General features: G+C 44.3%; 2 pseudogenes; one reads left to right on the top strand and one right to left on the bottom strand.

Moving 5' to 3' along the window:
* Positions 1–14,558, top strand: part of LOC121559288 — a 64,650-nt pseudogene that overhangs the window by 5,975 nt on the left and 44,117 nt on the right.
* Positions 1–14,558, bottom strand: part of LOC123484619 — a 38,792-nt pseudogene that overhangs the window by 5,761 nt on the left and 18,473 nt on the right.

Raw genomic sequence — 14,558 nt, 5'->3', positions numbered from 1 at the left:
TCTATTTACAGTATACTCTTGTTCTACCCTCTAAATTGACAGAAGACCCCATGGTGGTGGCCGTGTGCTGACCGACCAGCAGGTGTGGGCAGTGGTGGAAATGGTGAGGGCCAGGAATGACATACGTCTGTCTGAAATAAAGCAGGCCATTGAGGAGAATGATGACACCTTTGCCAATGTGGCATCCATCAGCCTACCAACAATCACCCGCCTTTTGAAGAGGCACCAGGTATCTATGAAACACATTTACCTGGAGCCTTCTGAGAGAAACAACTGTGGGACGAGTATGTTCAGGTACAGCACTATATACTGTATTACTGTTACTATTAATGAACATGCTACTTCACAATATCATAATGGAACTATACTGTAAAAAGAACTAACCAAAATATATTTAGAGGGTGATGGTGCTTGATGCTGCTGTGAACCATCACTAGTATATCTTTGTTGATGAAGCGGGCTTCAACCTGGCCAAAACTTGCCGCCGTGGGCGGAACCCTATTTGCCAATGGGTGACCGTCCAATTGCCTGGACAACGTGGGGGAAACACTTCCAAGTGCAGCAGCTGTCTCTGAAGATGGTGTGGTAGGACGTAGACCATTACTTGGATCCTACCACGCTGCACACCTCATTGTGTTTCTCAATGAAATTGAGCAGGCCTGTCAAGGTGAAGGGGTCACCTATGTCATTGTGTGGGACAATGTCAGGTTCCACCATTAAGAGGTGGTTCAGGCATGGTTTCAGGTCCCTCCCTGATTCGTGACCCTATACCAGCCCCCATACTCTCCTTCCTCAACCTTATTAAATTATTTTTTTCATCATGGAGGTGGAAGGTGTACGATCGCCATCCCCATGAGCGTGCCACCCTCCTTCTGGCCATGGAAGAGGCATGTGATGACATCAGTGCAGACCAATGTCAAGCTTTGATTCAACATGCCAAAAGGTTTCTCCAGTGGTGCATGAACAATGAGGACATTTACTGATGTGGATGAGAATTTATGGCCAAATGCTCAAGATAGGCTTGATGCTAATTAATGCGTGCTAAACATTATTTTATTTTCATTCATTTAATGTTTCATTTAATGTCTCACATCTAATTACAGACAGTACTGTATGTTGCAATTACATCAGAAAAATAAAAATAAATCCCCATGAATGATTGTAGAGGATGTCATCATTGATCACACCTTTGATTACACATTGGATAGATATCATGGAAATGATAGATTGTCAATGTTGTTGGGTAATGTAAGTGTATTGCCTAATGTAAACTGTAATCTACAGTACTGTAGCATATTACTTTCAGCACTTCTAAGGGTTATTTGAAACACTTATCTTGCAGTGATTTCTATTGGTAGTTAATGATATATTTTCAATTGAGTAGTTTTAAGTTGTTTTGGTGATTAAACCTATGCTCTCATTACATTTATATTTTGAATCAATGGTTGTGTGGTGAGAGATGTTTCCAATCCAAATGAATGCACAATGACAGGTTTTGAATGAAAGACTGGCTGCCTTACAAGCGTGACCAGCTTGGAGTTTTATACTAAGAGTTGTGAAAATGTACCACCTGCTTGTGAAAATAGTACCAAAGTGATTAAAACAAAACCGTAATAGGATTTTTTGGGCGGGGATGAATTGTTAATTGATTTTCAATAAGGAACACTGAGGGAAAACACAACAGAAGAAAAAGGGGGGACGCAACCACTACAGTGAGGGAAAAAAGTATTTGATCCCCTCTCAAATCAGAAGGATTTCTGGCTCCCAGGTGTCTTTTATACAGGTAACGAGCTGAGATTAGGAGCACACTCTTAAAGGGAGTGCTCCTAATCTCAGCTTTTTACCTGTATAAAAGACACCTGTCCACAGAAGCAAACAATCAATCAGATTCCAAACTCTCCACCATGGCCAAGACCAAAGAGCTCTCCAAGGATGTCAGGGACAAGATTGTAGACCTACACAAGGCTGGAATGGGCTACAAGACCATCGCCAAGCAGCTTGGTGAGAAGGTGACAACAGTTGGTGCGAATATTCGCAAATGGAAGAAACACAAAAGAACTGTCAATTTCCCTCGGCCTGGGGCTCCATGCAAGATCTCACCTTGTGGAGTTGCAATGATCATGAGAACGGTGAGGAATCAGCCCAGAACTACACGGGAGGATCTTGTCAATGGTCTCAAGGCAGCTGGGACCATAGTCACCAAGAAAACTATTGGTAACACACTACGCCGTGAAGGATTGAAATCCTGCAGCGCCTGCAAGGTCCCCCTGCTCAAGAAAGCACATATACATGCCCGTCTGAAGTTTGCCAATGAACATCTGAATGATTCAGAGGAGAACTGGGTGAAAGTGTTGTGGTCATATGAGACCAAAATGGAGCTCTTTGGCATCAACTCAACTCGCCGTGTTTGGAGGAGGAATGCTGCCTAGGACCCCAAGAACACCATCCCCACCGTCAAACATGGAGGTGGAAACATTATGCTTTGGGGGGTATTTTTCTGCTAAGGGGACAGGACAACTTCACCGCATCAAAGGGGACGATGGACGGGGCCATGTACCGTCAAATCTTGGGTGAGAACCTCCTTCCCTCAACCAGGGCATTGAAAATGGGTCGTGGATGGGTATTCCAGCATGACAATGACCCAAAACACACGGCCAAGGCAACAAAGGAGTGGCTCAAGAAGAACCACATTAAGGTCCTGGAGTGGCCTAGCCAGTCTCCAGACCTTAATCCCATAGAAAATCTGTGGAGGGAGCTGAAGGTTCGAGTTGCCAAACGTCAGCCTCGAAACCTTAATGACTTGGAGAAGATCTGTAAAGAGGAGTGGGACAAAATCCCTCCTGAGATGTGTGCAAACCTGGAGGCCAACTACAAGAAACGTCTGACCTCTGTGATTGCCAACAAGGGTTTTGCCACCAAGTACTAAGTCATGTTTTGCAGAGGGGTCAAATACTTATTTCCCTCATTAAAATGCAAATCAATTTCTAAAAATTTTTAAATGCGGTTTTCTGGATTTTTTTGTGGTTATTCTGTCTCTCACTGTTCAAATAAACCTACCATTAATATTATAGACTGATTATTTCTTTGTCAGTTTGCAAACGTACAAAATCAGCAGGGGATCAAATACTTTTTTCCCTCACTGTAACATTACACTATGATATTCTAATGAGGCAACCACTAACATTACAGTATGATATTCTAATGAGGCAACCACTAACATTACAGTATGATATTCTAATGAGGCAACCACTAACATTACAGTATGATATTGTAATGAGGCAACCACTAACATTACAGTATGATATTCGAATGAGGCAACCACTAACATTACAGTATGATATTCGAATGAGGCAACCACTAACATTACCGTATAATATTCTAACGAGGCAACCACTAACATTACATTACGATATTCTAATGAGGCAACCACTAACATTACAGTATGATATTCTAATGAGGCAACCACTAACATTACAGTATGATATTCTAATGAGGCAACCACTAACATTACAGTATGATATTCTAATGAGGCAACCACTAACATTACAGTATAATATTCTAATGAGGCAACCCCTAACATTACAGTATGATATTCTAATGAGGCAACCACTAACATTACAGTATGATATTCTAATATTCTAATGAGTCAACCACTAACATTACAGTATGATTTTCTAATATTCTAACGAGGCAACCACTAACATTACATTATGATATTCTAATGAGGCAACCAATAACATTACAGTATGATATTCTAATATTCTAATGAGGCAACCACTAACATTACATTATGATATTCTAATGTTCTAATGAGGCAACCACTAACATTACAATATGATATTCTAATGCGGCAACCACTAACATTACAGTATGATTTTCTAATATTCTAATGAGGCAACCACTAACATTACATTATGATATTCTAATGAGGCAACCACTAACATTACAGTATGATATTCTAATATTGGAATGAGGCAACATCTAACATTACAATATGATATTCTAATGAGGCAACCACTAACATTACATTATGATATTCTAACGAGGCAACCACTAACATTACAGTATGATAGTCTAATATTCTAATGCCAGTGAGCAAATCTCCACCCTAATCCCTATGTAGTGCACTACTTTTGATCTGGTCAGAAGTAGCCTAGTGCACTACGTAGGGAACAGGGTGTCATTTGGGCCAGAGTCAGTAACTCCCCTGGGTATGAATTCTCTCTCTATCTCATCTGTCTTCTATATTATGTTCTCCTCTCCTCCTCTCTTCTCTCCTCTATTCACTCTATTCTATCATCCACACCACATGCCAGCTTCAACACAATCCATTTACAAGTTAAAGACACACCTTGGAATAAATAGCAAAGGAAAACTACTACTAGATGTATTTTTTATTTCCCATCACCATGAATCATATTTAATAACTGAACAGTAGCAGACCTAACTTCATCTGTTCCTGACTCTGGGTAGTGGATTAAAAAGACCATCAATCTCCAATGATATTAAAGTACAATTCTGAACATTACTGATATACTGAGTGACAAGTCAAGATAGCTGATGTTCTTATTGTTTGGTTAATAGCACCACCTGCTGGACAGGTTTAATGTTGCTTGACTGAGCAGTACGGGAGAATAAAAGATGCCAAATGTAGGGTCAGTTTCCCGGACATCTCCATTGAACATGCTTTTTTAGTCTAGGACTAGGCTTCATCTGTGTCCGGGGAAACCGGCCCATATAGTTCAATTAGCAAGTAAGTAACACTACCTGTTCCATGATACTGAGGAAAATTACATTGAGACAGAGAACCAATTGAGAAAACATTTCAATGGTTCTGAATGACAACCAACATACATTAACAGCATACATCATGATTAATGTGAATATATAAGATTAAAACATTGCACTTAAAAAAATATGAATGCATTGAATTGTAATTCATAACATCTTCTGAAGATCAAATCAATCAAATCATTGTACATAAAAACAGAGTAGAATGAATCATCACATCTGGGGACCATCACCACCAGCATGACTAGTATCTATGTGGACCCTACTACAGTTTAACCAGCTCAGCTATAGACTACATCAGCATGACTAGTATCTATGTGTCCCTACTACAGTTTAACCAGCTCAGCTATAGACTACACCAGCATGATTAGTATCTATGTGGACCCTACTACAGTTTAACCAGCTCAGCTATAGACTACACCAGCATGACTAGTATCTATGTGGACCCTACTACAGTTTAACCAGCTCAGCTATAGACTACAGCAGCATGACTAGTATCTATATGGACCCTACTACAGTTTAACCAGCTCAGCTATAGACTACCCAGCATGACTAGTATCTATGTGGACCTTACTACAGTTTAACCAGCTCAGCAGTCCCATTATAGAGCCAAAACCCAGGATAGAGGGGGGCTGAGTGAATGTGGTCTGGACTCTGTGGAGGAGGGTCATTGTATCAGAGACACTGTAGAAGGACAGAGTACCTGCCTTGTGATCCAGGTACACTCCTACTCTGGAGGACTGAGGGCCTGATACTGTAGTCATAACATGATTGTGTCTAAACCTATAACCACCACTATAACACAGTAAACACCAGGACTTGTCATTGTATCCAAATCCACCATCTCTCCCTGTTCTGCTGATGTCTTTATATGAGACAGCTGTATAAACATCCTCCCCACTCCACTCCACCTCCCAGTAACAGCGTCCAGACAGACCCTCTCTACACAGAACCTGCCACCAGTTGGTGAATCTGTCTGGATGAACAGGATATGGTTGGACTTGGCCTGTATAGGTCACCTTTCTGTTCCCTTCAGACAGAGAGAGGCGTGTGTGTGCTGTGTTTGGGTCCAGTGTGAGCTGACAGGAATCTGGGAGAAGAGCAGAGCAGAGACCAATGAGGGGAGTTAGAACAATAAGTTAAGTCAGATACTGTATCTACCCTGTCTTTGATTAGAGCACAGCAGAGATTAAATCAGAGAAATATGAGGAGTCAGATAGATACCCAGTCTTTGATTAGATCTACTATTGCTATATATTTCTAGAGGGATTGTTAGGAGTGTCAGTAAAAAGAGACTGTTAGTTACTTCAGAATAAAGAGACTCACATTGTAAGAACTGTTCTCTGGTCTTGGGCTCTGGAGGCAGTAGAACATCCACTATATTCACTACAGACACACAAACACATTCACAGAGAGAGGGAATGTTATCATCACACCATATTCCACATGTATATGACTAGTAGGGAACTTTCAATGGTCTAAAGTTGATGTTCTTATTATTTTCAACACACCTGTAGTGGAGATCTTTGTCCATTCTCCTTTAAGGACGTCTTCTAGTTTCTCTCTCAGTTCAGACACAGTCTTACTCACATCTCCAAAGTACTGAAGAGGATGGACAACGATGCTGGGTAAGTCTGAAGATACAATGGTACTGGAGAGAGACTGATAACTCTGGAGAGAGAGAGAGAGAGAGAGAGAGAGGGAGAGAGAGAGAGTGAGAGGGAGCAGAACCAAATGATTGAGAGTTTTAATTTCATATCACATGTATCAAGGCAGTTTATTTACCTGGAGGAAATGGATGTGATCCTCTGTGTGTGAGAGCTGCTCCAGCTCAGTGCTTCTCTTCCTCAGCTCAGCTATCTCCTGCTCCAGTTGCTCCAGGAGTCCTTCAGCTTGACTCACTTGAGCCTTCTCTTGGCCTCTGATCAGCTCCTTCACCTCAGAACGCCTTCTCTCAATGGAGCGGATCAGCTCAGTAAAGATCTTATCACTGTCCTCCACTGCTGCCTGTGCAGAGCGCTGTTAAGAGAGAGAGAGAGAGACTGACTTGTCTTACTTTAATGAGCCATCCTCATTACACTAACATCCCCCCCTCCTAAAAACACATTGCGTGCCACCACAACCTCCACACAATCACATTATCCAGTACCCAACACCACAGTACAATACACCAACCAGCACCACATTCCAACCGTCCATCCAACCCCTCCTCTCCAGCCGTACAGACAGCCCCCCTGAGCCCCCATACCTCCTGAAACATCTCCACACTGTTGATCATTTTGTACAACTCAAACTCAACCCTAAGGCGTCAATCAATCAATCAATCAATTTTATTTTATATAGCCCTTCGTACATCAGCTAATATCTCGAAGTGCTGTACAGAAACCCAGCCTAAAACCCCAAACAGCTAGTAATGCAGGTGTAGAAGCACGGTGGCTAGGAAAAACTCCCTAGAAAGGCCAAAACCTAGGAAGAAACCTAGAGAGGAACCAGGCTATGAGGGGTGGCCAGTCCTCTTCTGGCTGTGCCGGGTGGAGATTATAACAGAACCATGCCAAGATGTTCAAAAATGTTCATAAGTGACAAGCATGGTCAAATAATAATCAGGAATAAATCTCAGTTGGCTTTTCATAGCCGATCATTAAGAGTTGAAAACAGCAGGTCTGGGAGAGGTAGAGGTTCCATAACCGCAGGCAGAACAGTTGAAACTGGAATAGCAGCAAGGCCAGGCGGACTGGGGACAGCAAGGAGTCACCACGGCCGGTAGTCCCGACGTATGGTCCTAGGGCTCAGGTCTCTCAGTTGGCTTTTCATAGCCGATCATTAAGAGTTGAAAACAGCAGGTCTGGGACAGGTAGGGGTTTCGTAACCGCAGGCAGAACAGTTGAAACTGGAATAGCAGCAAGGCCAGGCGGACTGGGGACAGCAAGGTGTCAGCATGCCCGGTAGTCCTGACGTATGGTCCTAGGGCTCAGGTTCTCAGAGAAAGAGAGAACGAGAGAATTAGAGAGAGCATACTTAAATTCACACAGGACACTGGATAAGACAGGAGAAGTACTCCAGGTATAACCAACTAACCCCAGCCCCCGACACATAAACTACTGCAGCATAAATACTGGAGGCTGAGACAGGAGCGGTCCGGAGACACTGTGGCCCCATCCGAAGAAACCCCGGACAGGGCCAAACAGGAAGGATATAACCCCACACACTCTGCCAAAGCACAGCCCCGCACCACTAGAGGGATATCCTCAACCACCAACTTACAATCCTGAGACAAGGCCGAGTATAGCCCACAGAGGTCTCCCACCACAGCACAAACCAAGGGGGGCGCCAACCCAGACAGGAAGATCACGTCAGTAACTCAACCCACTCAAGTGACGCACCCCTCCTAGGGACGGCATGAAAGAGCACCAGCAAGCCAGTGACTCAGCCCCTGTAACAGGGTTAGAGGCAGAGAACCCCAGTGGAGAGAGGGGAACCGGCCTGGCAGAGACAGCAAGGGCTGTTCGTTGCTCCAGAGCCTTTCCGTTCACCTTCACACTCCTGGGCCAGACTACACTCAATCATATGACCTACTGAAGAGATAAGTCTTCAGTAAAGACTTAAAGGTTGAGACCGAGTCTGCGTCTCTCACATGGGTAGGCAGACTGTTCCATAAAAATGGAGATCTATAGGAGAAAGCCCTGCCTCCCGCTGTTTGCTTAGAAATTCTAGGGACAATTAGGAGGCCTGCGTCTTGTGACCGTGGCGTACGTATTGGTATGTACGGCAGGACCAACTCGGAAAGATAGGTAGGAGCAAGCCCATGTAACGCTTTATAGGTTAACAGTAAAACCTTGAAATCAGCCCTTGCCTTAACAGGAAGCCAGTGTAGGGAAGCTAGCACTGGAGTAATATGATCAAATTTCTTGGTTCTAGTCAGGATTCTAGCAGCCGTATTTAGCACTAACTGAAGTTTATTTAGTGCTTTATCCGGTAGCCGGAAAGTAGAGCATTGCAGTAGTCTAACCTAGAAGTAACAAATGCATGGATTAATTTTTCTGCATCATTTTTGGACAGAAAATTTCTGATTTTTGCAATGTTACGTAGATGGAAAAAAGCTGTCCTTGAAACAGTCTTGATATGTTCGTCAAAAGAGAGATCAGGGTCAAGAGTACGCCGAGGTCCTTCACAGTTTTATTTGAGACGACTTTACAACCATCAAGATGAATTGTCAGATTTAACAGAAGATCTCTTTGTTTCTTGGGACCTAGAACAAGCATCTCTGTTTTGTCCGAGTTTAAAAGTAGAAAGTTTTCAGCCATCCACTTCCTTATGTCTGAAACACAGGCTTCTAGCGAGGGCAATTTTGGGGCTTCACCATGTTTCATTGAAATGTACAGCTGTGTGTCATCCGCATAGCAGTGAAAGTTAACATTATGTTTTCGAATAACATCCCCAAGAGGTAAAATATATAGTGAAAACAATAGTGGTCCTAAACGGAACCTTGAGGAACACCGAAATGTACAGTTGATTTGTCGGAGGACAGACCATTCACAGAGACAAACTGATATCTTTCCGACAGGTAAGATCTAAACCAGGCCAGAACTTGTCCGTGTAGACCAATTTGGGTTTCCAGTCTCTCCAAAAGAATGTGGTGATCGATGGTGTCAAAGGCAGCACTAAGGTCTAGTAGCACGAGGACAGATGCAGAGCCTCGGTCTGACGCCATTAAAAGGTCATTTACCACCTTCACAAGTGCAGTCTCAGTGCTATGATGGGGTCTAAAACCAGACTGAAGCATTTCGTATACATTGTTTGTCTTCAGAAAGGCAGTGAGTTGCTGCGCAACAGCTTTTCTAAAATTTTTGAGAGGAATGGAAGATTCGATATAGGCCGATAGTTTTTTATATTTTCCGGGTCAAGGTTTGGCTTTTTCAAGAGAGGCTTTATCACTGCCACTTTTAGTGAGTTTGGTACACATCCGGTGGATAGAGAGCTGTTTATTATGTTCAACATAGGAGGGCCAAGCACAGGAAGCAGCTCCTTCAGCAGTTTAGTAGGAATAGGATCCAGTATGCAGCTTGAAGGTTTTGAGGCCATGATTATTTTCATCATTGTGTCAAGAGATATAGTACTAAAACACTTAAGTGTCTCTCCCGATCCCAGGCCCTCGCAGATCTGTGCAGATCCAGGACAGCTAAGCCCTGGAGGAATACGCAGATTCAAAGAGAGTCCGTAATTTGCTTTCTAATGGTCATGATCTTTTCCTCAAAGAAGTTCATGAATTTATTACTGCTGAAGTGAAAGCCATCCTCTCTTGGGGAATGCTGCTTTTTAGTTAGCTTTGCAACAGTATCAAAAAGAAATTTTGGATTGTTCTTATTTTCCTCGATTAAGTTGGAAAAGTAGGATGATCGAGCAGCAGTGAGGGCTCTTCGGTACTGCACGGTACTGTCTTTCCAAGCTAGTCGGAAGACTTCCAGTTTGGTGTGGCGCCATTTCCGTTCCAATTTCCTGGAAGCTTGCTTCAAAGCTCGGGTATTTCTGTATACCAGGGAGCTAGTTTCTTATGACAAATGTTTTTCGTTTTTAGGGGTGCAACTGCATCTAGGGTATTGCGCAAGGTTAAATTGAGTTCCTCAGTTAAGTGGTTAACTGATTTTTGTCCTCTGACGTCCTTGGGTAGGCAGAAGGAGTCAGGAAGGGCATCAAGGAATTTTTGTGTTGTCTGAGAATTTATAGCACGACTTTTGATGCTCCTTGGTTGGGGTCTGAGCAGATTATTTGTTGCGATTGCAAACGTAATAAAATGGTGGTCCGATAGTCCAGGATTTTGTGGAAAAACATTAAGATCTACAACATTTATTCCATGGGACAAAACTAGGTCCAGTGTATGACTGTGGCAGTGAGTAGGTCCAGAGACATGTTGGACAAAACCCACTGAGTCGATGATGGCTCCGAAAGACTTTTGGAGTGGGTCTGTGGACTTCTCCATGTGAATATTAAAATCACAAAAAATTAGAATATGATCTGCTATGACTACAAGGTCTGATAGGAATTCAGGAAACTCAGAGAGGAACGCTGTATATGGCCCAGGAGGCCTGTAAACAGTAGCTATAAAAAGTGATTGAGTAGGCTGCATAGATTTCATGACTAGAAGCTCAAAAGGCGAAACGCCATTTTTTTTGTGTAAATTGAAATTTGCTATCGTAAATGTTAGCAACACCTCCGCCTTTGCCGGGATGCACGGGGAATATGGTCACTAGTGTAACCAGGGAGGTGAGGCCTCATTTAACACAGTAAATTCATCAGGCTTAAGCCATGTTTCAGTCAGGCCAATCACATCAAGATTATGATCAGTGATTAGTTCATTGACTATGACTGCCTTTGAAGTGAGGGATCTAACATTAAGTAACCCTATTTTGAGATGTGAGGTATCACGATCTCTTTCAATAATGGCAGGAATGGAGGAGGTCTTTATCCTAATAAGATTGCTAAGGCGAACACCGCCATGTTTAGTTTTGCCCAACCTAGGTCGGGCACAGACACAGTCTCAATGGGTATGGCTGAGCTGACTACACTGACTGTGCTATTGGCAGACTCCACTAAGCTGGCAGGTTGGCTAACAGCCTGCTGCCTGGCCTGCACCCTATTTCACTGTGGGGCTAGAGGAGTTAGAGCCCTATCTATGTTGGTAGATAAGATGAGAGCACCCCCTCCAGCTAGGATGGAGTCCGTCACTCCTCAGCAGGTCAGGCTTGGTCCTGTTTGTGGGTGAGTCCCAGAAAGAGGGCCAATTATCTACAAATTCTATCTTTTGGGAGGGGCAGAAAACAGTTTTCAACCAGCGATTGAGTGCTGAGACTCTGCTGTAGAGCTCAAATCACTCCCCTAACTGGGAGGGGGCCAGAGACAATTACTCGATGCCGACACATCTTTCTAGCTGATTTACACGCTGAAGCTATGTTGCACTTGGTGACCTCTGACTGTTTCATCCTAACATCGTTGGTGCGACGTGGATAACAATATCTCTATACTCTCTACACTCGCCAGTTTTAGCTTTAGCCAGCACCATCTTTAGATTAGCCTTAACGTCGGTAGCCCTGCCCCCTGGTAAACAGTGTATGATCGCTGGGTGATTCGTTTTAAGTCTAATACTGCGGGTAATGGAGTCGCCAATGACTAGGGTTTTCAATTTGTCAGAGCTAATGGTGGGAGCCTTCGGCGTCTCAGACCCCGTAACGGAGGAGTAGAGACAAGAGAAGACTCAGACTCAGACTCCGACTCGCTACATAATGGGGAAAACCGGTTGAAAGTTTTTGTCGGCTGAATGAGCGACACCGGTTGAGCATTCCAACAGTATTTCCCTCCAGAAGCCATGAGAAAGTTGTCCGGCTGCGGGGACTGTGCGGGGATTTATACTAACGTTACTATCTGTACTTACTGGTGGCACAGACGCTGTTTCTTCCTTTCCTACACTGAAATTACCCTTGCCTAACGATTGCGTCTGAAGCTGGGCTTGTAGCACAGCTATTCTCGCCGTAAGGCGATCGTTCTCCTGTATATTATGAGTACAGCGACTGCAATTAGAAGACATCATGTTAATGTTACTACTTAGCTTCGGCTGTTGAAGATGTTGACGAACCATGTCCAGATAAAGCGTCCGGAGTGAAAAAGTTGAATGAGGGAAAAAAGTTGCGATGGAAAAACTAAAAATATAAACGGTAATTTAAAAAAAAAAAAAAAAAAAAAACATAAAGTTGTCAGCTAGCAAAATAAAGTAAAGTTGGCAGCAAAAACGCAGAGCAACAAAACGCACAGCAACACGTCTGATGGATATACTGAGATCATGTGACACAGACAAGTCTTGTGAGGCGTCAACAGTAATGGCATTACCCTGGCAACACAGAAAAAACATGATGAACAGTCTGTCATTGCAGAAAACGGACACCCCTCCCCAACTCCCAGGACAACCCGAACCAGGTGGCGAATCGCATCTCTGCATGTCTGGCAGACATATCAGTGTGGATGTCGGATCCCCACCTCAAGCTGAACCTCGGCAAGACGGAGCTGCTCTTCCTCCCGGGGAAGGACTGCCCGCTCCATGATCTCGCCATCACGGTTGACAACTCCATTGTGTCCTCCTCTCAGAGTGCAAAGAACATTGGCATGACCCTGGACAACACCCTGTCATTCTCTGCTAACATCAAAGCGGTGACCCGATCCTGCAGGTTCATGCTCTACAACATTCGCAGAGTACAACCGTAGCTTACACAGAAAGCGGCACAGGTCCTAATCCAGGCACTTGTCATCTCCCGTATGGATTACTGCAACTCGCTGTTGGCTGGGCTCTCTGCCTGTGCCATTAAACCCCTACAACTTATCCAGAACGCTGCAGCCCGTCTGGTGTTCAACCTTCCCAAGTTCTCTCATGTCACCCCGCTCCTCCGCACACTCCACAGGCTTCCAGTTGAAGCTCGCATCTACTACAAAACCATGGTGCTTGCCAACGGAGCTGTGAGGGGAACGGCACCTCCTTACCTTCAGGCTCTGATCAGACCCTACACCCAAACGAGGGCACCACGTTCATCCACCTCTGGCCTGCTAGCCCCCCTACCTCTACGGAAGCACAGTTCCCGCTCAGCCCAGTCAAAGCTATTCGCTGCTCTGGCACCCCAATGGTGGAACAAGCTCCCCCACGACGCCAGGACAGCGGAGTCACTGACCACCTTCCGGAGACACTTGAAACCCCACCTCTTTAAGGAATACCTGCAATAGTATAATAGTAATCCTTCTACCCCCCCTTTACAACCACTGTCTTTTGTCTAAACTAACACCTGACTTATTTCACCTGCTAGCACTGACTTGTTTAAAGAAATGTACTTATTGTGATCAAGATGTAGTTGTCCCACTGGCTATCCTAAGTTGAATGCACCAATTTGTAAGTCGCTGTGGATAAGAGCGTCTGCTAAATGACTTAAATGTTAATGAAGAGCTGCTGATCCAGCCCCAAACCACCAGCCCTCCTCAACAGAGCACATGCTGGTTCCCTCCAGCCCACCTCCGTAGGGTACAGTGGCCTCTGCGCCGCTTTGAGTCAGAACGATGGAACTGTCCCTGGTGAATGCCCCTCCCTACCCAGACTGGCCTACTGAGCCCTCCCCACACCTTGACCATACATGAAGCCCCAGCGTACAACATTTGAACACAGGCCACAAAATTCTCCCCACAAGCAAAAACAACACATTGAACAGATATTCATGGTCCACCCTATCAAAGGCTTTCTCCTGATTATGAACAGATTGTCTGTGTTTGAGCGTCCTGGTACACGGTATGTTTGGTCCTTGTGTGTACAATAGAGTCCAGGTGGGACTTCAGTCTGTTAACGAGGACCTTGGTAAAGACCTTATAGTCCAAACAGAGCAATGCCACAGGCCTCCAGTTCTTTAAGTCGCTCAAATCTACTTGTTTGGGCAGGAGAGTCAAATCCTCCGTCTACAGCTTAGCAACAGCTCCCCCACACCCCGACGCACTGACACAACACACGTCCTGTAAAATAATTCCCCAGAACTTTTTATAAAAATCCACAGGCAGACCGTCTGAGAGACAGCAGCTGAGAGTTTGTGAAAGGCCTGGGAAATGTCTATTTGATTTCTCTGTGACAGAGAGAGTTTGGAAAGGTCTGAGAGCAGAACCTGAGAACACCCAGGATCACAGAGTTCTGCCCTCTATAAATCAGAGTACAACTCCACAGCCTCATCTCCCCACAACAGAAGTTACACACC

Source organism: Coregonus clupeaformis, unplaced genomic scaffold (genome assembly GCF_020615455.1).
Source record: "Coregonus clupeaformis isolate EN_2021a unplaced genomic scaffold, ASM2061545v1 scaf0374, whole genome shotgun sequence".
In the NCBI taxonomy this organism is placed as follows: domain Eukaryota; kingdom Metazoa; phylum Chordata; class Actinopteri; order Salmoniformes; family Salmonidae; genus Coregonus; species Coregonus clupeaformis.
This window is presented reverse-complemented; position numbering and strand designations above follow the sequence as displayed.